At 33.3% G+C, this 25,497-nt stretch overlaps 1 protein-coding gene across 2 annotated transcripts in view; it reads left to right on the top strand.

Moving 5' to 3' along the window:
* Positions 1-25,497, top strand: part of LOC100374835 (oxysterol-binding protein-related protein 2-like) — a 92,608-nt gene that overhangs the window by 43,907 nt on the left and 23,204 nt on the right. The window contains exon 1 of one of the 2 annotated variants that reach the window (XM_085507837.1): positions 1,625-1,789. The exons of the other annotated variant lie outside the window; for it this stretch is intronic. The gene's annotated coding sequence lies outside the window, so the exon portion shown is untranslated. Of the gene's footprint in view, positions 1-1,624; positions 1,790-25,497 lie in introns of those variants that run through there. 2 annotated transcript variants of the gene reach the window in all.

Genomic DNA, 25,497 nt, shown 5'->3' with positions numbered 1-25,497 from the left:
AACATGGTATAGTTTCATTACCCTACCTTACCTTGACTCTAGCAGGTGACTAACATGGTTTTGAATGCCAAAGTGCTTTTGTCACCATCAACAAAATTGAACCCATAACTTTTACTTATTTGTTTCAAAATTAAGAGCTGTAGCCAATAGAAGAAGATTTTTATTATCCAAATTATCCCCCAAAAATTTTGAAAAATACATAAAAAGAGGCTAAATATTACCTCATAATTTTGTTGGAAAAATGTTATGCTCAAAGGGTAAAAGTGTCGGTCATCTGCAACAACCACTACAATTTTGTGTAAAATAGTCAGTTTAATTATATATTATTATACATCTGTCGCCGTAACACCATAAGTTACAGTGTGCCGTAATTTTGCTGTATTTTACGGGGTATTTCCAAGTATGGAATGATTAAGTGTGTAAGCGTCCTCTAATTATTAAAATAAACATGGCTGCCACCAGGGTTTGGCCGAACTGCACACAAAGAAGTTCGCTGATTCTGTTCTAAACATATTAGATTTTGGCATTACCATGATGTATCCTTGGAAGGAAAAGATGTATAATAATAAGGTTATTACGAGGATACCTCAAAGTGTGCACTTAGACAGTACGCTGTCGCATCAACCCCTGCTGCGCATCGGTCGATACCGCTGTACTGTCTTCGTGCATACTTTGAGGTATCTTCGTAATAACCTCATATTAACATGCGACGTACATGCATAGGATCTTGTATCAAACATATCGCAGTGTGATGACAACTAAATACTAAGAACAAAATGTAGTATTTGTACATTGGTGAATTACTGGATTTTGTAAGCTGGACCACTCACAACCATGCAAAACTTCAAGTCATAACTTCATAAATTTGTTCACAGCATTTTTCTTGTATACCGGTAAAAAGCCAAGCTGGAGAATATTTTCACAAAATGTTTGAAATTAGAAACCGTGACTGACATTTTACTTTTGTATTATATATGTATTGTATTTCATTACTTAACTTTGCTGTCAACCAATGGAAACTATTTCTAAGGATGCAATAAATTTATTATTTTAACATCACAAAACAACTAAAAGTATCAAAACTTTTTTTGAGTTTTAGAGATTAAAATAGTTTGTTTCGAATAAAGTGTAACAATATTTTACAGAACAAACATTATTTAAATGCTGTTACCATGGGCTTACACATGTCTTCTATTCACTGAGTATAGAATAGAAAAAATACATCTACTCAAAGATAATAGAAAGGGATTGGGTGTGTGTGTGCGTATATTCGTGAAAATCGCGGGTAGTATGATCTTTTTTGTTGGTCACGGTATGTTCCCGGACAGTACCGCTATTATTGTTTTAGATCGAAAGTGATGAAATGATGGTACAATACCCTTTAGGTTGGTGAAAAAACGAAAGTTGTAGCGAGGCGCAGTGAACAGTACATTACTTTAATTTATCCAATAACTGTTTCCTATAATTAATCACTAGAATTTCAGTTTAGTTCCCTTCTTGTCGTAATAGTAATGACTAAATTAATATTTTCACCAATTAAATGCCAGACCCGTGGGTGTCAAGACGAGTTGAAAGGTCACATAAACGGAAGTGGTGTTTTCTTGCGTCTGGCTGGGGAGTTTCCCTCTGTACACCTAAATGATTCGACGTAGCATTTTTAATCGGTGAAAGCCCTATAAATTTCGCAAATACGACCATACCAATCGACCTGTCCTGGATATTTATATATGTGAGTATTGACCGGAAAGGATTTAAGTAACAAGACTATTTTGAAGTGCAATCAGTTAAGGTAATAATCAATAACTACTGTCCTGCAAAATTGGTCACTTTGTGAAACTTGTCTTTTGTGTGTTGTTGACACTCCGACGACGATGACATGATTCATGGAACCTACGTATTCGGCTGAAATACTTGGATGGATTTTTAAATTTATACACATATTATTTTATCACATTACTACATGTATTTTGTTAAGACATTCATTTTGTCAGCCTTTCGGGACGATTTGTTTGGCTTCCTACCGACAATGCACATCACATCGACAGTACGTTGTTTGTGATGATTTTTCGAGCGTTTTACGAGCGCTTACATCTCACTGATCGACGTTGCTCGTGATCGTATAATCAACTTGAGATATTATCGGGAATACTGATCGTTCTTTTCTGTCCACTCCTGTAAATACATCCAACATAGATTTACAACGTGTATGTCAGATCTGCCCACTCACTCCTCTGTTAGTGTTTAGTCTGCCTACATACTCCTAAACCATCCGTAACCCATACTTAAATGTCATCGGCACTCAACTAAAATGACCTGCGTGGTGTTAAACAGAACACATCTCCACTCGTCCACGTACATACCAGTCGACAAGTAGCTTTGAATGAATGACCCACTGAGTGAAGTTGTTTTCTAAATTTATTCAGTTTTTATTAAATAATTTATTAACAAAAATGTTTAAGATACTTTTATTTATTAAGGAGTTTTATTGTTATTCATAAAAATTATTTTCAGCACAGCTGGGTGAAGTGTCAATTTGGTCAAGAAATGTTATTGCTCGTCATGTTATAAACATATAAATCACTCTTGAGTTGAACATGTGAGCACTTGTACATGGAATTGGGTTAAATTGTAACCTTGATTTCTTTAACTTAGGCATATCATTAAAGGAGCAGTTAACCATTAGAATGACAATTCAATTTTAGTCATCATTTTCACAAAAAATAAAAAATGTGCCAAATAAATCTAGTGTTTCCGCAAAAAACAAATAGGTAGGTAGGCAGGGATTTATATATTTTATTTTTTCCCAATGAGTTGTATTTTTAGGTTTTTGTGAGAACATAATTGTACTTCAACTACAGATGTGAAAAATATCATCAAAGTTAGTTTTCAAAATATATTCACATGATACAACTTACTGCTCATCACATACAAAGTACATGAAATATGTAACAACATTGGTGGAATGACCATAGTTAATTAATAATTTTGAACTCATTAGCATAACATTTTTCTCCCCAAAATGGGTATCGGACCACATAAATTATTTGTCCATATGCAAACTATTTACTTTCAGTTTGTCTTAGTTGTGTTCTGGTACTTCGACTCAACTAGGAGGGATGGCATCATTAATGATTTGAACATTATGGAAGAGCCAAAATTTTGAAATGAGACTAATAATTGTTCTTAGTATTATAATGCAATGAAAAATACACATTTCAAGGTGCAGTTGTTTGACGGCTTGATGTTCTAAAAGCAGCCAAATTTCAAAGCCATAATTTCTAGAAATGCCTTCCACTCATTGAAATTGTGTAGAATTATTTAATGCCATGACTTGTGGTATTAACATGATGGATTGCATTTTCCACTAAGCATACATGTAGTGGGTAGGTTTCCTCAGTCTCATTTGTGTTACATGCAATAAAATGTTATCTTTTGCATTACTTAATGTCGCACATTAACAAAATTAATATTTTACATTACTTTCCTGGAGAAAATTTGCTCAGTTCCAAATTTGCTTGGAGGCTATACCAGAGATCATACATTCTGCCCACTTGTAAGGCATGTGGTTTTATAGTCAGGGCAACTTTCATACAGCCAGGAAAATGTACTTTTGTTGCCTGCGTGTTCATTTTATCCTCATCGCTCATAAAGCAAAAATAAAAAATGCAACCATAACTACGAACCTCTACAGATTCACTGAAGCTTTAAATTTCTGAACTACTGTAAAATACTTTATTTTAGCTGGAATTAATTTTCGCTGAATAGACTATTTGGCTGTTTTGTATGGAATTTATTTTCACTGATTTTTGACGAGTTGAATGTAAAATATAGAAAAAGAGGTATATCCACTCGATTTTATTTTCACTGAATTATTCTTTCAGCAAAAATAGCGAAAATTAATTCCAAGCGAAAATAAAGTATTCTACAGTAACTGTCATGTAAAGTAAGTTAAAAAAAAATGAAGGGCACTAGGCAATAATGTGAGGCATCCTGTGAATTCCAAGTGCTGCAGTGGATGCATTCTTGTTGCTTTGGTTACCATGTTGATACCTAGCAACCAGATTAAAGCCCAGGGTGAATACAAGATGGTAACATATTGTCCGTGTTCTTTGAACTTGTACATTCAATTTGGAATTCCAATCCCATGAGTAGTTCTGTAAACCACTGTAATTTTAAAAGACGAATTTTGCTGATTATAATAAGTCAGAAATAATTGTGAGATTCCATTGCAGTGAAAATATCTCTGTGGTTCTTACTTCTACAATACAAGTGTCAGTAGCCTTTGCCTAATTTTGTCTCCATGAATGACAAAAAATTCTAGTTGTGAAAATTAAACGCGTTTCCAGTGGTCAAAATTCAAAGGCCACAAAGACTTGATTCCCTGCCTTGGTATTCTTAAATGTTCACTACACAGTTTTATTTAGACAAAGAATTTTTAATATTTTTTACCTCAGAAAAAGGTGCAGTCACAATTCCAACGTTTAAGCACTTAAATTATATATTTTTTCTGTAATTCTTAGTTAAAGTTGCTTGCTGGTATTGCAAACTAATAAATAGTCCAAATTTTATCACAATATTTTGTTTGCCAAGAGCTATATAATTATTTGGATAATTGCCATATGCTTTGAATGTTTTTACCTGGTACAAATCATGGTATTAGAGAAAAGTGTTACAAAATAACAAAAATGGGAATTTTTCAAACAATTTCCTAAGGAATCCATATAAAAGCATTATTTCGTGGAAAATAAATAGTATTCCTCAGAATTTCCTAATAATTCGTGACAATCAGAAATTTACATCTATAACAACATACTATTTTTTCACTATATGTTGGTGAGCGATATTTCCCGATACAACAATATCGTTTTCTCATGGAAACCTTTGTTAAATTGCTCAAACACTGCAATTTTTTTTATAGTTTATTACTCATCTTTTTTTTAGCTCCGCTGTCGACTTTGTCAAGCGGAGCTTATCATATGAGTGATTGTCCATCGTCCGTGTCAATGTTTTACATTTTCGACTTCTTCTTGAAAACTACGAGTCTGAATGCTTTGATACTTGGTGTATGTGTACCTTGGGTAGATCTCTCTCAGATTTGTTCATTTCATGATCATATCTTCAATTTTCTATTTTTGGTGAATATTTTTGTCATTTTTGGTAAAAAGTGATATTTTTGAATTCTTGTTGAAAACAGCAAGTCCCATTGCATTGATACTATGCATATTGTTCATTTTCTAATGATATCTTCTGTTCTTTAATTGATATGTGCATTACTAACAGCGGAGCTATCTCAGCCGAGAGGCTGCTTGTTACTTAAAAAGTAGTTTTGTGCAATTTTGTAAAGTAAAACTATAGTTTAAAATCTTTGAAATTGAATATTTGTTTGAATACCCATGAATGACCTTAATGTGGGACTAACTGCTAACTGTTTATAGGCTGCAGTCTTGATTATAATATTCCAAAAAAATACATGTAGGTAGGTTTATTTTGTGAAAGGTCACTGAAATTGACCAGTGTTTAAAATAGACATTTGTCAATAGAATGGATGAGCTGATAACAACTTGGGAAGTTTGATCATATCAGTTTGCGTGTTGGTGAGTCAATCTGTTAGTGATAAAATAGATAGCTTCCAACATATCTGTGTTTGGTTGTTCAATAAAAGCATCTAAGGTAAGCATTGTGCATTTATTTTTAGTCCTAAGGATACTTATGCTGGATGTACAATAGAGCTGATTTTTAATTCTATGGGTATCAGAAACTAAGTGACCAGGATTCTGCTATAAACTTTTATAAATCATAAGTGTATTTGTGTTGACTAATTTTTGCTGTGACGTAATCCCATGTCTAAATCCCACAGTGAATTCATCACTACCAATAAACTGTTCAGTTCTGTAAATGAAAGCTCCATGGTCACATTGTAGCATATACATTTTCTGTAAACAAACAATTGTGTTTTACATGATTACGTTGCCTGAAACGAGTATCTGACACAATGCCATGTGACTATGATTTGAATCGGTTCACTATGAACGTCAGTCTTTAAATCAGTTTTCAATGTACTGTGCTTTTATTCTCCAGCAATGTAGCATATGTCAATATTTGTGCATATTAATTAATTAAGTTTAGTATTAGTGAACAGTATACATATGGCCACATAAAATAAATTATGTTTCGGGTACAACTACATACTCATTCAAGGGGGGGGGGGGGGGTGTCAACAAGTTTATGCAAATGAGCTCCAATGTAATTATTTTGATTTTCTTTACATTCCCGTATGTAGTAAATGACCTAACACTTGGTTGTAGCAAAGAATTATATAAACTATTAACTGTCATTGCTCACATATGTAGTTCTCAAAACTACCAGTATATACAACATTTCCATAGTAAACAAGTATATAATTTGTTTGATATCAATGTAAAGACTGGCTGCATCAAAACATGGTGTTTCTGGCATCCTCATAAAATCCAAATTAAAGAGCCACAAAATTTGTAATTTTATTTCATACTGGAACATAATGCCAGTTTACACAATACTGTAAAATGACAAATTTTCACTGGGTTTAAATTTCACTGATTTACTATTTCAGGCATATTCAATGGGTTTTAAATTCACGGTTTTATCATTTAGATAATGTGTTCTATACTCAATTTTACATATTCACTGGGTTTTAATTTAGCGCATTTTCCAGTCAGCGAAATAAGCTAAATTAAAACCCAGTGAATAATTACCCCCTTTACAGTATTATTTGCAATAATTTTACTCAAACTGAAGTTACATGAATGATTGGTACAAAATAAAAATTAATAAATATGCAAATATATAGCATTAAACCATAATTTGTGATATTTTTGCATTTTTTTTTTTTACAAAATGTGATACTGTAGTTAGTGCAGGCACTGTACTGTACATATTTACTCTAGATAGTTTTGTGAAAAAAATAACAAATTTTTGAGTGAAGTTGCAATAAAGTTTATTCACAAACCTCAATACAGTCGCCATATTGAATTTTGACCCCAAAATGAACGACATATTTGCAGCATATGACAGAGTAGAATGGTTGAGGGGGCTCTGGAAAGGTCAATTTACAATTCAATAGCAGTAATAAAAAAAAGTTTTGTCACTAAAAGAAAGTTCAATACTACATAACATGAACAAATAGCTGCTTATTCATATTTTTTTTTATCCCATTGAGCAAAGTTGTGAAATATTGATTTAAGCTTATAATAATTGTGGAATGCTCTGCAAAGATGCTGAATAATTTAATCTTTTTCAGATGGTAACATTTATTTTGTTTGTTTTCTATAAATTCTGAAAATGTCAACATTTCTTTCTGTCTCTGTATAAAACCGATGATCAAATATAGGTATGTTTTGGATTTCTATTTAAATCTATGTATACATCTAGTGGTTGTTTTTGTATTTGTTTTGTCATGACTGTAATATAAATATTTCTTTTTAAGTTAAAATATCGCTACTTCAGTTGGTGGGTCAGTCTACTGTATTACAGTATCTTTCTCATCTTGGTTTTTATCAGTATGCTTACAAGTGTACCCTAACACAGCAGCACTGACAAGGTTGAAGTGTAATTAACCCAATTATATTTTTCTTAATGAGAGCACTGCCTAGCACAATGTTATTGAAAACGTCATAGAACTGTTTCTATGTGATATCTGTTGCATACTTATCATATATCGTATTTGCTCTGTTAAAAAAAGCAAAGGTTAGAATAGTGTTAGTGTTAGCAATGAATAGCCATATTATAATAACATTGGCTAAGTTGCATATTATTAACATAATTAACCTTATGGCACAATTGATCAGATGATTGTTAAGTTAGTTCAGTAATATTTTTTTGTTGATAGTTGATATCATACCATATTTGTGTCCTATGTGAAGTTTATTCATCAATTTGATATGTACTGATTTTACTGATAAGATATTTTCAAAAGATTACTTGCGTGTCCCTGTCTTGCACCAACCTCATTAATTTTGCCTTAATTCTGTTTTATGAATTTCTGAAGTATGAGAAGGTTCTAGAAATTTTCTGGCAGTCACATGGGAGTGTAATAACACAAAAAGGTATACTGCAAGAGTGAGCATATTATTTACATACTATATCCCATAATACATGTATCATCTTTCTGATAAATCAGAGACTGAAAATTTCACCTCTTATTGGTAAAGTATATAGTTAGGCAATAAACTACTAATTATACCTCAAGAAAATAGACAGTCGTAACTTAGCATATAAGCTTACAAAGACATTGAGAAGAAGATGCAAGCAGAGTCATGGTTAAAAACTCTTGAACACAATTTAAAATTATATAAACATATATGAAAATATCAACAATTTTACAAAATCAGAAATAAAAAAATCAATCAAGATAAATTTGAACAAGAGGAATACATAAACCAGTACTTCCATGCACAAATATACTAAAAAATAAAATAATTGCAAAATTCAGATTAAGTTATAAACTGGAAATAGAAATAGGAAGATACATGTGTATGGGCCTGGGTCTTGATCACTTTATGACAATGTACGTGGGTTTTATTTATTAATTAATAATATAATGCACAGTCCCTCAATGGTTGGAGGGACTGTGTATAATGACATAATATATTAATTAATGGTGAGTAATTAGTTCATTAGTAATGCTTCGTTATTAGTTTAAGAGACACTAGTTGATGAGGTCTGAGGCGTCGACATTCATTCTCTCAACACCGTTGATACACTACAACATGCAAAGTCAGACAAGCTTCTTGTCCTTGTGTGATCTGACATTTTATGAAATTGGACCCCATAAGACAGTAAAAATTATTTCAAATGTAACCAAATTAGAAATGTCAATTTTCTGAATAGTTGGAATAAACCATTTTTATCTTATCTTTAGCTTATGCTAATTTAGCACATGCGCTTTGGTGTTCGTATGCTGTAAGGTCACCTGAACAGGGTCTTTTCGCTCTCCTTGCAGCGCTGGTGTTTGCCAAATTAGTTCAACTTTGTTTTTATGTAGTTTCCTGTATTTTATTTTTATTGTTGTCCTGCTACATGCAATAATAAATGCTTGCATTGAAGCTGTTCAACTGACTCAAACTGAATTGTTCGATCATCCGAAACATATTTCGCAACAGGTGGGTCAATTGGGGTGAACCACTTGTACCGGTAGTACTGGTATGTCTTCTTTCATTATGTACATTTTTCTGAAAACTATTTTTTTTCTGATTAAATAGACTGAATTTTCAAAACTGAATTTCTATTTTTATCGGCTGTGTAATTTTTTGAAAATTAGAAAAAAAATACAGACTTGTTCATTACAAATATGTTGTGCGAGTCAACCCTTGCATAAAGATGCGTGTTGTACTGGAAGCAACTACCGGTAATGTACACTGGGCTATGTGATGTGTAATCAAACTCAGTTGTGGCTTAATGCTGAAACTAAGTTTTACCATCAACTTAACGTTGTTCTCATTTCTCTTTCACAGAACTTTCTCAAAATTATTATCAAAATCAGCAGCTCTGAATCCAAAGCATGTTGTATAGTACAATAAATATTATAACTGTTTAGACACATTTTTTTCTATGACCATCCCATCAAGGTGAACAGTACATAATTATACACAGTATAATTATTAATGTGAACAGTATATGAAATTATCTAAATTATCTAAATTAGATAACTAAGAAATAACATTTCAAGTTGTGCCCACAAATGATACAATGTGTCAAACAAATGATTTGGAGTTGTGTTTAGGATTAACTTTCAGAAATAGATACACAATATAATCAAATACTTACATCACCATTAAAACCATGGTTTTGATTACAAAAAATTTTACTATTGTAGTGCACATATTTCTTTTATAGTTTTCAAAAATCTGAGTTTTTATGTGCAAATTGCAAGTGCTAACATAAAATGAGTATTGCCACAGAATTCATATTACCGTATGGTACATGTGTGGTTTACATGTAATGCCATGTGACCATTTTTCTATAATAATTGCATTTTGACAATATAATGTACTGACGCTACTACTGTAGAATACTTTATTTTCGCTTGGAATTTATTTTCGCTATTTTCGCTGAAGGGATGATTCAGTGAAAATAAAATCCAGCAAATATACTTTTTTTCCTATGTTTCACATTAAACTAATCAAAAATCAGTGAAAATAAATTCCATACAAAACGCCCTAAAAGCCTTTTCAGCGAAAATTAATTCCAGCGAAAATAATGTATTCCACAGTATCACATGGATTTCCATGTTGATTTCAGTTCAATGGTGTATACATGCATGTATATATTCCACATTAAATAATTTTTCATAAATATGAAACATTAAAATATTCAAATATATTTGAGTATTTTAGAATAATAGGGACAGAATAATGTTGGCTATATAAATGCACATAAATGAAGACTTTGCTCAATATAGGTTATTTTATTTTTTAGTGCTATTTCAAATGCTAGAACTGTGACATTCACTATAGAAATTAAATTGCTTGCCACAATAATGTGTTCTATATGACGATCTGCGTACATGTCATTTATGTAATAATGATATGAGTGATGAAGCTCTCGATACAGAACCAGAAATAAATAAATACGAGGAAATTTTGTTTAAGCAATAATTTTTCTCAGATACAGTTTAAAAATAATTGTTTCAGATGTAATCTAATTACATGTATATGCATGTTAAAATAAATAATTGTTTAATAATTAGATGTCATGCTCTATGTATTGTAAGTGTATTTATTCTATTTGTAAAATAATTTTGTTTACTTGAAAATTGAATGTGTGACGATTATTTTTTGAAAGATTTTATATCAATAATACCAGTACCATAAAAATCTGTATTAGAAGCTGCATTCCTAATATAAGTCGCGCCCATTCTTTTTGAGCAATTGAGATACATCATTTTTCATATGTGTAGATGCTCTAATAGAAGCTGCATCCCCTCTGTTGTATTTTACCATTTTAATAGAAGCTGCAACTTCTAATACACATTATACAGTAATGTACAACGATTTCATCTCATGTCAGGGAACAGAATTTTCAAATAAGAATAAATAGTTTTACCATAGAAACTAGTTTAAAAAAGATAATGTTGACCATTGTCCATGGTATTTCGGACTCTTTGTATCTCAAAACATCCGGTTACCCCAATTTTTTTCAATTTCAGTATTCTAATGGTATGACCTCATAATGAAAGTACCGGTATGACATATATGACATAATCTTCAATTTTGCTCAAACTTCCTTAAATGATATCATTTCTATCTCCCTTGAGCATAAATATTCAGTTTAATCAACCCAATTTCTATTTCATTTTCAAATATTGCAATAACACATTAATGCAAACGTGTTTAACATTTAAATTATGTCTTAATCCTCTAGCTATCTGCTAAAGGCCATTAATTAACCTCTCCCACCTTTCTGGTATTTCCACAAGCTATCTTTACATTGCACAATCTATCCATGTACAGTGGGTCATGTCACTCACAATTATAGACAGCTTAGTGTGTTCTGCATGGAAATACATCACATTGTTTTCATACTTAGCAACACACCATGGTTATTTTCCTGTCATTTGGGAGGTCGTCTCATCCACCACTGTTCATTTGTTTGTTGAATATCTTGTGTATATTTACCAACAAGTTAATGTTTTTTTTTTCTAGAGTATTTAACAATGTTTACACCATTCATTTTGATTATATTATCCCGCTGATGGTTTGGTAGTGCAATAAAGTTATTATTATTATATTAAACTGAAAGTACTTGGATGTACAGGGTCATGCATGGTGTCATAGTCTCGCATTTGAAATAGCACTAAAATGCACTAAAGTTGCACAGTTTGGGAGATCTGTGGTGAGTTCAATAAGGACAAATTTTTTAAGTGCGCCAAGTGTTTTTGTTGTTGCCATTTTATCTGTAGCATTTTGAAAAAATGGTGCATTCAAAAATGTTTCGTGGTGGTTTATGCTGTTGAGCAAATCCTAGGTTTAGTTTTACTGGTAAATGTTCATGCACTAATTCTAACTACTATTACTAACGTATGGTATAGCATTGTTGTATGCATTTGAATACAGTATGACCTCCTGAACAATCTAAGGTCAAGCCTTTTGTAATTTTGACAGTCTCAATATTGAAGAAAATAATTCATGGCAAAATTACTCATTGTTGTAAGTTATGAATTAACCTTAATTCTCAATGTTTGACATCACAGTGCTATATGTAAATACACCTAGCCAGAATACATACATTAGGTACATGTGCATAAATTATTACTGTGAATTTACATCTGTTTAAGTTACTTCATTCAATTCTCCTCTGAATCATGCTTCTCAGGTGATATTAAGGAAGATGAATTCTGTTTTGTTTTGTTTCTTTTGCGTGTTAAAATTCCAAAATGATTACCTTCACAAAATATTGATACAGACATATTTGTTCTTCTTTAATTCGCCTCTCAGTTTTATTGTTTTTTATTTGCTTGTTTTTTTTTTTCTCATTTTCTAATAAGGATACAAACACAATAAAGATTATTACTGTAGTTTTGACTACATGTATGTGATGTTGTACTATAAGTATATAATGCACTGAGAGGAATTACGAGACACAAGTCAAAACCCTGTATTGGGCACTTGTCATATCATAACCAGCATCTAGCATACTGCAATCAAAGTCAAGTGTATCCCTAACAACTTTTGTTGGCTGACTGTTTATTTTAAAGGGGAGCAGAGGTGTGGCTTTTGACACTCTGTACATGAAATCTGAGATCTATGAATGAATTCTGTCGATAAAAATAACTTATATGTGCTGCGAAATGCCCTAAATATCGGGTATAAAACGGGCTGTGAAGCAGACGACAAACTTCCGCTTTTCCTGGTGTCATTTCGCCTCTAGAGGGCCAGTCAGATGATGTCATCAGTGAACACTGATAATTGAACCCATTCATGCGAGTACGCCAATCCCATAGAAATGCTACTATGAAAGACCTTGTTAACTGACTACTTAAAAGTTGAAACATGGCGAAATGTTGTGCGCATGACTGCCATAACGATTCATGTTAAGTTTCTCGAAATCCCAAATAAAAAATCGCGTTGTTGGTCCCGGTTGCGAGAAATCGGCAGAAGAACTAACCTGAAAGTGAAGACAGTACAGCGTTCTGGCTATAGTAAACAGTGAGTGAATAAATATTGTACGAGTTAAAACTAAATGAGAAATATGCTAATATAACTCGAACCACAGTACTCATTTTGCCCCAACTTCCCACTTTTTAAACTATCGCTTAATTTCTGACCGCATTGTATTTTCCGACCGGAAAACGATCACATTTTTACCGTTTTTTTTTTCTCTCGCTCGTATATTGAAAACACCGACCGCTCGCCCAAACACTGGTCACCGGCACAGGAGTAGTCAAAATGTTTGGGGATATACAACAAGTGTTAACTATCATAAATTCTGAACGGCTCTTCAAATCTATACCACTCTGTATCGTTCGCGAACAACTTCATCTGTGTCAAATACTAGAGCCGGTACAGTATTGTAAACAAATGCCATGATATCTCAGTCATATCGCTATTGTATACACTACCTTTTTTATTCTTGTTTGCACAAACGTTGAATAGCCGTCAAACATTCAAATATATTTAGTTTTTAACTATCTATAATTATATGCACGCACTTTGACCCTTTGACCTAGATTTGATTGGGATGGAATATTTTATTTTAAACAATATTCTGACGTTACTTACTGCCCCAAAAATGTTTCAACACAATTGCGGCATGACTGTCCGATTTACAAGTGCATTGGGTAATATATTAATAACCATTCTCACCAATCGCTAGCTTAGGAGCGAGTAGGAAATCAAACAGCCGCAGGTCGCCCAGAAAGGACTGAGAAATTAAAAAAATTATATTTCCACAAAGTTAAATAAATCTGGCTGCATCAAAAGCTTGGAAACTAGTTATAATATTTTGCAAAAAACTGAGTGATCAACGACATCATTTCAGGGTGCAATTGAATTTTAAGTACTTTATTGCGTAACTTACTGCGCGGCGATGCTGACATCAAGTGTGTGTTGACCGAAGTTTGACCCCCAAGTCACGCACTGAACAGGCGTGTTACCTTAGCAATCTTTTTTTTTCATGCTCCGCGCGTCGATCTTGTAAAATTGTTATTAGTTCTGACGGTGCTGTATGCAAACTTGTATATTTTGATGTCGTTTACTTAGTGTGCTGCTTTTCTAATTACGCAAATTTGTTTACAATGTTGTACCGGCTCTAAAAATTTCAACATTGTAATATATCGATTTCATAATAATTACGCAAAGTCAGTTATTTAATATTGGACACAGGTGAAGTTTCCTCCGCGAATGATACAATGTGGTATAGATTTGAAGAGTAGTTCGGAATTTAAAAATAGTTAGTACCCGTTGTATCCCCAAACTGTATCACTCAAAACCACTATTTCGATCACTCCTGTGCCAGGGACCAGTGTTTGGGCAACCGGTCGGTGTTTTCAATGGGTCGGTGAGAGAAAAATTACGATAAAAATGCGGTCGTTTTCCGGTCGGAAAATACAGTGCGGTCGGAAATTAAGCGATAAGCGGTCGATTAAAAGTGGGAAGTTGGGCGAAATGATTACTGTAATGATATTAGCGTATTTCTAATTTATTTTTTAACTCAAACAATATTTATTTCTCGCAACCAACAACATGATTTTTTATTTGGGATTTCGAGAAACTTAACATGAATCGTTATGGCATTCATGCGCACAACATTTCGCCATGTTTCAACTTTTAAGTAGTCAGTTAACAAAGTCTTTCATAGTAGCATTTCTATAGGATTGGCGTACTAGCATGAATGGGTTCAATTATCAGTGTTCACTGATGACGTCATTTGACTGGCCCTCTAGAGGCGAAATGACACCAGGAAAAGCGGAAGTTTGTCGTCTGCTTCACAGCCGGTTTTATACCCGATATTTAGGGCATTTCGCAGCACATACAAGTTGTTTTTATCGACAGAATTCATTCATAGATCTCAAATTTCATGTACAGAGTGTCAAAAGCCACACCTCTGCTCCCCTTTAATATCAATTTTCTTACTGATACTGTTCATTTTATTGTCAGTGTGTATTCAAAATTGACTCGTAATATTAACTTAACTTTCGCTACAAATCAAACATTAAAATAAAATTACAGGCAGTTCCAAATTTCAACATCCATTTCAAAGGAAGTCTTTCCAATCTGTATATTGATTATACCATAGGAATCCTGCGATCTGATTGGTTGAAACTGCCCAGCCATGCTAAAAATAAAAGCATTTACTTTCACTGGTATTTAGCAGATTTCACTTATCAGCTCACTCACTCACAGAATACTGAATGCATTTATCCACAGTGACTGTGGTTTAATAAAACTGTTTGTGGATAGATCCTGTTCAGGGAGTGTTGGATGTCAATGCATGTGTTCTTTTAGATTATGTGTCCATAAATGGATGAATCAGCATTACTGTATTTCCCAATAGAGCATGTGCTTATGTAAATGATATGTGTCTTTGGTCATACCGGTATTTTAATGATCAACTATATTATAAATGCAAAGCACACAATGGGAGTATTTGTGGTTAGTGCATCTGTGTGTATCTGTTCCTCTGATATCTCAAGAAAAAATTTTCAGATTTCAATTAAAATCAGTACATACTTAGTACAAACTTTAGAATAATGCTCAGACCTAATTATTTTTTTGGTTGAAATTCTGTGCATATTAATTACCTAATTTGCATATAATATTAATCAACCAAATTTAAACATTTTCACATGTTTCTCATGTATTATTAAACAGATTTCAATGAAACTTGGTACATAGATGCTCTGGGATAATGTGCAAACCTGATTTGTTTTAGGTTGAAATCGTGCATGTAATAATTACCTAATTTGCATAAATATCTCAACCACTTGTTACATACTCATGTAGATGCTTAGGGATAAGCCATATACATGTTCAGTGAATTTTGCATGCAATAAAAATATGCTTTATATGCAATGAAGATGTGCTTCTAATATAGTAAATACAATATTCCTTAGTTGCGAGTACTTCATGCCTCCAATACCCTTCAGCACACAGGAGTCTTTTCCAAACTTTCTTTGATTTTGGTTTTCATGCACTTCAAATGAATTTATAATTAACCAGGATATATGTGCTATAATCAACTTGTGTCCTGTCTGGCTATGAACAGCATCATGAGGAATGTTACATGTATTTATATATCATGGTTTTAGTAATTAGTAATGTATCCACCTCCACCTCCATGCTTGTACCATTCGGTGCTTGTTCATTGCCTATCCATGATAGATAGTCGGTGCTCACGTCAGTTGATAACAATCTACCGGTAAGTCAAGCTGTGTCTACATGCGTCTCTGTGGATTGCAGCAAGAGTTATTGTATCTGTATTGGTTTTGGTGAGCAAACTTCAGTGAGCAAAAGTCTGCAAAATTTTGCTCACAAATTCTTGTTGTAATTAGTGAGCATAATTACCCCTTAAAACAGATACAGGCTCTGACTTTGAACTAAATAGCAGTGAGTGGAAGAGTCACCTAGTATTTAATATTTATATTTAAAAGTCAGAGAGTTCTTTAAAATGTAGTATTGAAATACAATATACATATAACGTTATACTGAAATATAACGTTATATAAGAAAGTCTTATCAAAGCGTTCTGGATACCTTCTGGGTTTCAAATGGTACCATAAATCTTAATCTGTTTCAAGGGAAAATTAGCTCACCACTTACTATATCTAACCTTATTTACATGTTGGCTGCAAATAAAAAGCAGTGTATTAATTATGTAGCTTGATACAGTGTGTCCATTTAGAACATTATAATATTCCATAAAATTAATGTAAACTGTTTCTAATTTTTCACGTTCTTGTTTTTCAAATTCAATCCAAATTTGTATCATTTTGGTGAGTCTACTAGTATTTGAATAACTACTGATACATTTTGTGTTACTTAAAATTTAGCATTATACGTGTAGTTTTTATGATGCTGTTTGTGTATCTGTTGAACATTGACAGAGTTGAACTGGGATGGCGGGTTGATAGTGGTAGTCAGATACTGGCTAGTACTAGTACTCCTGCTCGTCATTGTTGTTATTATGAATACAATGGAGAGTCCCATAAGGTCAGAAAGCAAACAACAAAACAATAAAATCAATGGTCAACCTTCACCTACCTATTGTGGCTGTTGACTTTGACATATAGGATAGAAACCTGGTGGAAAATATTTATTTTTCCATCCAGGTTTGGCTCAAACTTTCATTGTTGTCAGTCCATTTTTCTCAAGAATATTGTCTCTGTTCTTGATGCGCTTGTGTCATGTCTGAAATGACATACCAAAATGAATTGTTATGAATATACATGTAACAGTAAATGTTTCGAACAGGCAATGGTGTTTTAGTCGCTTAGCCTGATCTAAGTGTTTGTGTACATTTCATTAGCCCATGCTAAGGTTCTCGACTGGGTCTTAAAAACGGGTCAGATTTAGCTTGTATTTACTGTATCTTACTAAGTAAATTCAACTATTGGATGAAAATAAACCCAGAATTGCAAACTTTAACAGGCAATGAATCAAATTTGGTTCAAATATTGTGTCAGAAAAAGGTTCTTAATTGGGGGTAGACATGAGGTTAATGCACTTTTTGATGTAGGAATTTCCTGATGTTTTGCCAAGTTATTCCCATTGAAGATAACTACAAAATACAATGCCACACTTTTAACTTGCTCACTGAAAACATAAACAAGCTCCGGTGTGTTCAGAACACATTTGCCTGTCTCATTACTATTACTACAAAGTATTACACCTATTGTCTTCTTATTGACTTTAAACTTCTAATCATGTACAAGGCACTTCAAGTTCATGGCCAAGCACTAAACCTACTTATCAGCCTTTCTGAAGCCATACAACCCCATTCGTAATCTCCAATCCAAAACACAACTTCTACTTAAAAATGTTTTTGTAAAGTCATCTTATGGTAAACATGGCATTCAGAATCTTGCACCAAAACTGTGGAATTATTTGATGTAAAAAAAGCGTGATTTGTTATCTGTATTTAAGAAGAAACTGAAGACCCATCTATTTCAACAAACTGCAAGGACTATCAATAACTTTTTTTTTTGATTGTGAAACGCCTCTGATCAGACTTTCTGGAATTATAGTGCTATATACTGTAGGTTTCAAATAATAAATAATAATAAATAATAATAAAATTATTCTAACCATTCACAGTATTTGTGCAATAGGCTTTGAAACGTAATCACTTTTCAAAATCTATTAAGGGTCAACAAACTTTTTCATGTTAGTTGGCTACCATTTTAAGCAATTGATCAGATTTTTTTGACATTTACACTATGAGTTTATTGTTCACAAGATCCAGATAAAGTGTATAATCACCTAATTTATAATCACGCAAGACACACGTGAAGCATCTGTGAAAATGAAGGTTTTTTGGCCATTTACCATTGGTTTCTATGATAAAACGTTCTTGTATCTCATAATTATGTTTGGTGATATATCGTGAAAAGATCTTATGTAGTCTTAAGATGGGTACTTATGTTTGTCAAGAATTATTAAGACATTCTGCTTATTACTGATATTTTTTTTATGAAATGTTTTATTATTATTATTAACATTGCTTCCCCATATGAAAATTGTTTTAATTCTTTTAGCCTAAAGCAAATCAATAATTATGCGACACTTTTAAAAAACAAATAATATTTCACCTCTATTAGGTTGAATACTCACAATTTAACTAACATCTATGTGGATCATTTAAACAGATCAATGTCACTGGGGTGTACTTTTATTGACAACTACCCTTACATATATATATATGTACATCATGTCACACAGCTAAAATATCTTGCATTTGTTTCTGAATGCTTTCAGTTTTACTTACTATTGAGCAATTGCACAATTATCAGTGTCTTGCATTGCAATCGGAAATATGATTTATTATTTCGAATTTTGAAAATTTACCCTATTTCTTCGGCTATAAACAGAATGGCAGACATAACTCAACGCATTATATTGAGGTGAATAATTTCTATCTTTCTTCTCTGCAGCAAAGCAAGGGGGCCTTTAATATTGTGTAGGGAAAATGTGGCAACTGTAGAAGACGTGTGATTTCTACCTAGTCAGACACTGTATTCGAGATATTGAGTGTTTGTATGGCTTCACTCCCATTTACTACATTTTACATCACAGCATTTATTGGTCAATTAAACTATTTTGAAGGATACTGGTATTTGTTGTTTTTTTAATGATATCTTGCTATTTGACACCATTAATAAAACAATTTAAGAACAATTGAAATATTTTTCAGTTAAATAGTGCTTACAAGACATAAATAATTCACTGGGTTGTATTTTTTCTTATTCTGTGGATAGCTAAATGCACTGATTTATATTCCAGTGAATGTGAAAAGTGGTTGTATTTCTTCTACACTCTTCATTACTGGTTTATTTCAGCCTCCAGCCTTCACTTCAAGGTCTCATACTTTTCAAGTATTCAGTGCCTTTCAAGTGCACCCATCTTGTCTATAAACAAGATAATTCTGACCTTAGGAAAAGTTAATCAGGTTTATTCAACCTTATTATTAATGATTTCAAGAATGTATAATATCACTGAATACGGTTATAGTTAACTGGTGTTAGTCAGTATCTTGTGTTCGATATTATGTACATCTGAATACTATTTTTTTACTCTAAATTTGTGCATGTTCTGTGAAATGATTAACCTTTTTTTGGTCGCTCATTCAGACAAAGTCTGAAACAGGGACTTGTGTTGCAAGTATGCATACATTCACAGCAGTATATGGGACACCTCTAGACCATATTTTTATCTTCATGCCTTATCCGGTACATGTATGCATGTGTGTAGTGATATCATGATTCAGTCAAAGATGGCTGACTGGTGGCCATCTTATTCTAAAAATACACTAATGTCTAGAACAAGATCTTGGGCATGTGTTGGTCGATTTACTTCAAACTTGGTGAAAGGATTAACCGTTGACCGGCATCTATTTTGTTTGAGACAAAATGGGATTGTGCACAATGCGCATTTGCTTTAAATCTTCATTTTTTTAGAGTTTTGTTTTGTGCTTCATGATCTCTTTGGTTTCTTGCGACATTTATTGCAAATTTGTCTTAGGTTTTTTTGAAATTTATATTATTTGAAGGAATATTCTTTGAAAAATACTTGTTATTGTTGTAGTATATTTCACTCTTTAAACAATTTAACTTATTTCAAGTGCATCATTGATTTGATTTCTCAGTTTATTGAATTATCAAAGAGTTTGAACTTCAGAATACAAGATCACTTAATTTCAATTCCCCAAGCTAATTGATATTCTCTCAGAAATGTTTCCATAGCAACCAGATGGGTTTTTCAGTGATGATGGTACCCTAGACACCTTAATGGTCATTTTGTTTTTACTGTACATGTACCAGTATTACCGGTATTACAGAAAAAAAAAATAACTACCTTGATGCCATGTTGCTATGAATAGACTTGATATGACGTAGTCAGATTTATTCTGTTTCTATCTGCTTATTTACATGCATGAAATGTATTTAACAATTTTGAAGGGCAACAACAAGGTAGTTGTTTGTGAATTTCATGCCAGGCTTTGAGGTTAGTAACATGTTTTTGACACAGAAATTTCAAGTAATTTTCCTCAATTATTCCCTCTATCTGGCTTTTTTAAATTCTGAAAAACAAACCTGAAGTGAATGTACCTGAACTAGTTTTTAAATTATGTCCATTTCATTTATGTGTATTTAGACCAACTTTCAATACAAAATGGCTGCCATAGGAGGACTAAACTATAATAATAATACTGGCAAGACTTTATTTACACTGGGAGTTGATAAAAAGGTATTTTTACAATGAAATGAAAAACACAAAATTAAATACTAATACAAAAATATAGGGAAACTACAAAGTTATTTGTATTTTATTTGGTCATTTTATTTGATAGAACATTCGCCGAAATGTATTTTTTTAAAAATGTTACCATTTTTACTGTTTAGCTGCATCTATCCTGAACATTAACATTCAGTCACAAGAAACTTTTTTTTTTTCTTTGTGTCTGTCTTAATCAGCTTTCTTTGATTCTCTTTCAAGTCTGCTCCATTTCTGCATGTCTTCCTTGAAGCAACGAAGTATAGAGTTGTCACTTTATGCGAATCACACATTCAATGTATTGTCTAACTTCCTCTTCTTCATCGAACTCTAGTTCACAAATACGAGTCAAAAGATAACCAGAAAATTTTTTTTTATAGAGACCTGGCTTGTTTCTGTATATTCTGGAAATTTGGCTCTAAATTTTTGTTTTACAAATAACCAAAACATTGTTGATGCTTATCATGAACTAACTTCAAAAGAAACTATAATTTCATAGCCATATGTTAATCATGCATTAGTTTGAATATCTTCCTCATTTGAAAAAATGTGCATCACTTTACATCATATGTGCATCACTTTACATCATATGTGCATCACTTTACATCATATGTGCATCACTTTACATCACATGTGCATCGCTTTACATCACATGTGCATCACTTTACATCACATGTGCATTGCTTTACATCACATGTGCATCACTTTACATCACATGTGTATCGCTTTACATCACATGTGTATCGCTTTACATCACATGTGTATCGCTTTACATCACATGTGTATTGCTTTACATCACATGTGTATCACTTTACATCACATGTGTATCACTTTACATCACATGAGCATTGCTTTACATCACATGTGTATCGCTTTACATCACATGTGTATCGCTTTACATCACATGTGTATCGCTTTACATCACATGCGTATCACTTTACATCACATGCGTATCGCTTTACATCACATGCGTATCGCTTTACATCACATGCGTATCGCTTTACATCACATGTGCATCGCTTTACATCACATGTGCATCGCTTTATATCACATGTGCATCGCTTTACATCACATGTGCATCGCTTTACATCACATGTGCATCACATTCAAACACTTTATATCAGGAGCAGAAGCGTCATGGTGCATGATGGAAATAGAGTCCTGTCACTAAATATAAACGTGTCGCGCTGTTTTCTTACTACAAGCAGGAAGTATGAAGGTTTTATTACAAGAATACCACAAAGTACACACTCACTGTACTGCCTTTGTACATACTTTGCGGTATTCTTATGATAACCTGATACGAATATTGATTCAAACTTAATGCAGTTATAACAAAAAATGGCTCCATTTTTGTCAGGTTTGGGGGAGTTTTTACCTTGAAATCATTGAATAACACAAAAGTTTGAATTACTTCCTGCTAGGAATATGAAACTACTCTTGAATGACAACTAATTACGCTACTTTTTTTGAGTCATATGATGTTGACAGCTGAAAAGATGAATACAAAAGTGTAACAGCTTGTCATTTCATGCTGGCATACTTATTTGTATGACCCGCAGAACGTAAGTGGAAGCTCATTTTACTTCATGATGCTGTCATTGATCTTTTAAAATGCACTATTACTGGATCGGAGGTGACAGGAGTAATACAGATTTAAAAGCTGAAAAGAACTTGTTTTAAATTAACTTGAACACCAAAGTCACCTTGTCATCATTCACAATTTAAAATCCACATAGTTTTTTTTTCAAAAATATGGATCAGAGCCTGTAGCTGATATTAAATTTTGTTTATTTGATCTGAAATTATTAAAAAAAAAACCCATCAAAATGTTCACCTTTTTAAGTAGGAAAAACCATGGCACTTCAAAAGTTAATATCAGAATGCTTCCTTCTAATATGCCGGTAATATAGCTACATGTAGTTTACGTCAATATATAGAGTACAGTCTCTAATAATAATTAATTTTTTCCATATTTTTTTTTATATAAATGTTGATCAAGTCGTATAGCCTGTAAGAAGATCATAAAAACATAGAAATTGTTTTACTAAAATATTAACAATAAAGATGATTACGTGAAGTGGTTCTTTCTTCTTCAAAACTGTAATCCAGATAATTAATTTAACCAATATTAGATTATACAGTCAAATCTCAAAATATACCCTTGCACTCTCTAGCTTTTGAATGCATACACAGATTTGCTTCTCTTTCAAATTAATGCAAGCCACTTTAATTCAAAACAGCGAATACTTGTTTTCTTCTCATAATGCATGCAAAGTATGACCATCAAATATTCACATAATAGTTTGATATCCCATTACATGGATGGATGTTCTGAATGACCCTGAACTGCATGACATGCATAAAAACATGCTGAGACAAGAACATTCACATCATATTACCCCATATTGATTATGAACATGTGTCACCTTGGTTAAAAGTGCACACGAGGGTAAATGTATGGTAAATGTCTCTTCTTGTGTTATCAACTATCCAATCATTCAGTGGTACTGTGTATAAATTGGCTTAGAGGTGTTTGGGTTAAATCCACTGTTCAACGGTGTATATTTGCTTAAGGGACTTTGGGCTGAATCCACTGTTCAATGGTGTATATCTGCTTAAGGGACTTTGGGCTGAATTCACTGTTCAACGGTGTATATCTGCTTAAGGGACTTTGGGCTGAATCCACTGTTCAACGGTGTATATCTGCTGAAGGGACTTTGGGCTGAATTCACTGTTCAATGATGTATATCTGCTTAAGGGACTTTGGGCTGAATCCACTGTTCAACAGTGTATATCTGCTTAAGAGACTTTGGGCTGAATTCACTGTTCAACGGTGTATATCTGCTTAAGGGACTTTGGGCTGAATTCACTGTTCAATTGTGTATATCTGCTTAAGGGACTTTGGGCTGAATTCACTGTTCAATGGTGTATATCTGCTTAATAGTGTTTGGGCTGAATTCACTGTTCAACAGTGTATATCTGCTTAAGGGACTTTGGGCTGAATCCACTGTTCAACGGTGTATATCTGCTTAAGGGACTTTGGGCTGAATTCACTGTTCAACGGTGTATATCTGCTTAAGGGTGTTTGGGCTGAATTCACTGTTCAACGGTGTATATCTGCTTAAGGGTGTTTGGGCTGAATTCACTGTTCAACGGTGTATATCTGCTTAAGGGTGTTTGGGCTGAATCCACTGTTCAACGATGTATATCTGCTTAAGGGTGTTTGGGCTGAATTCACTGTTCAACGGTGTATATCTGCTTAAGGGTGTTTGGGCTGAATCCACTGTTCAACGGTGTATATCTGCTTAAGGGTGTTTGGGCTGAATTCACTGTTCAACGGTGTATATCTGCTTAAGGGTGTTTGGGCTGAATTCACTGTTCAACGGTGTATATCTGCTTAAGGATGTTTGGGCTGAATTCACTGTTCAACGGTGTATATCTGCTTAAGGGTGTTTGGGCTGAATTCACTGTTCAACGATGTATATCTGCTTAAGGGTGTTTGGGCTGAATTCACTGTTCAACGATGTATATCTGCTTAATGGTGTTTGGGCTGAATTCACTGTTCAATGGTGTATATCTGCTTAAGGGTGTTTGGGCTGAATTCACTGTTCAACGATGTATATCTCCTTAATGGTGTTTGGGCTGAATTCACTGTTCAACGATGTATATCTGCTTAAGGGACTTTGGGCTGAATCCACATGCACTGTTCAACGGTGTATATCTGCTTAAGGGTGTTTGGGCTGAATTCACTGTTCAACGATGTATATCTGCTTAATGGTGTTTGGGCTGAATTTACTGTTCAACGATGTATATCTGCTTAAGGGTGTTTGGGCTGAATTCACTGTTCAACGATGTATATCTGCTTAATGGTGTTTGGGCTGAATTCACTGTTCAACGGTGTATATCTGCTTAAGGGTGTTTGGGCTGAATTCACTGTTCAACGGTGTATAATGTATAATGTGTATCATATGTTGCAATACTGAGCGTATGCACAACGCATCATACAAGGAAACTTCCCATTAGATTGGTCTGAGAATGGAAGTGCCTCTCTAGATGCTCTTCCAATCTGGATTATTCTTTACGAAATCAAGTTTCACTACATTGTGAAATATATAATTTTAACTTTGCCATGTTGATATGTGAAATCTAATATATAGCTGAAATTATTGTATTGTTGGTGACATCAAGATGACAGTTGATTATTCATACCTTTTGATAAGTGACTGAAACAAAACTATATGTGAATATTGATCCATTCTGAATGAATACATTGGTTTCTGATGTAAACAATTACTGTACTGCCTTGTGGAGTGACGTTCTTGTTGCTATGGTGCCCAGACACTATCTCCATCAAGATTTGACTTATCTTTGCGGTGGTAACCTTTGAACCTTGCCACATTGCTTGATTACTGTGATAGTCTGGTTGAGTTTCCCACTCTACATGTATTTGTACTAGTCCTTGCACCATAGACAAAAGTCAACCTGTACATTGAAGAAAATATTACAACTTGCAGTGCAGAGTACAGGTGAT

This window comes from Saccoglossus kowalevskii, chromosome 14, assembly GCF_978046115.1.
Source record: "Saccoglossus kowalevskii chromosome 14, keSacKowa6.1, whole genome shotgun sequence".
Classification (NCBI taxonomy): domain Eukaryota; kingdom Metazoa; phylum Hemichordata; class Enteropneusta; family Harrimaniidae; genus Saccoglossus; species Saccoglossus kowalevskii.
This window is presented reverse-complemented; position numbering and strand designations above follow the sequence as displayed.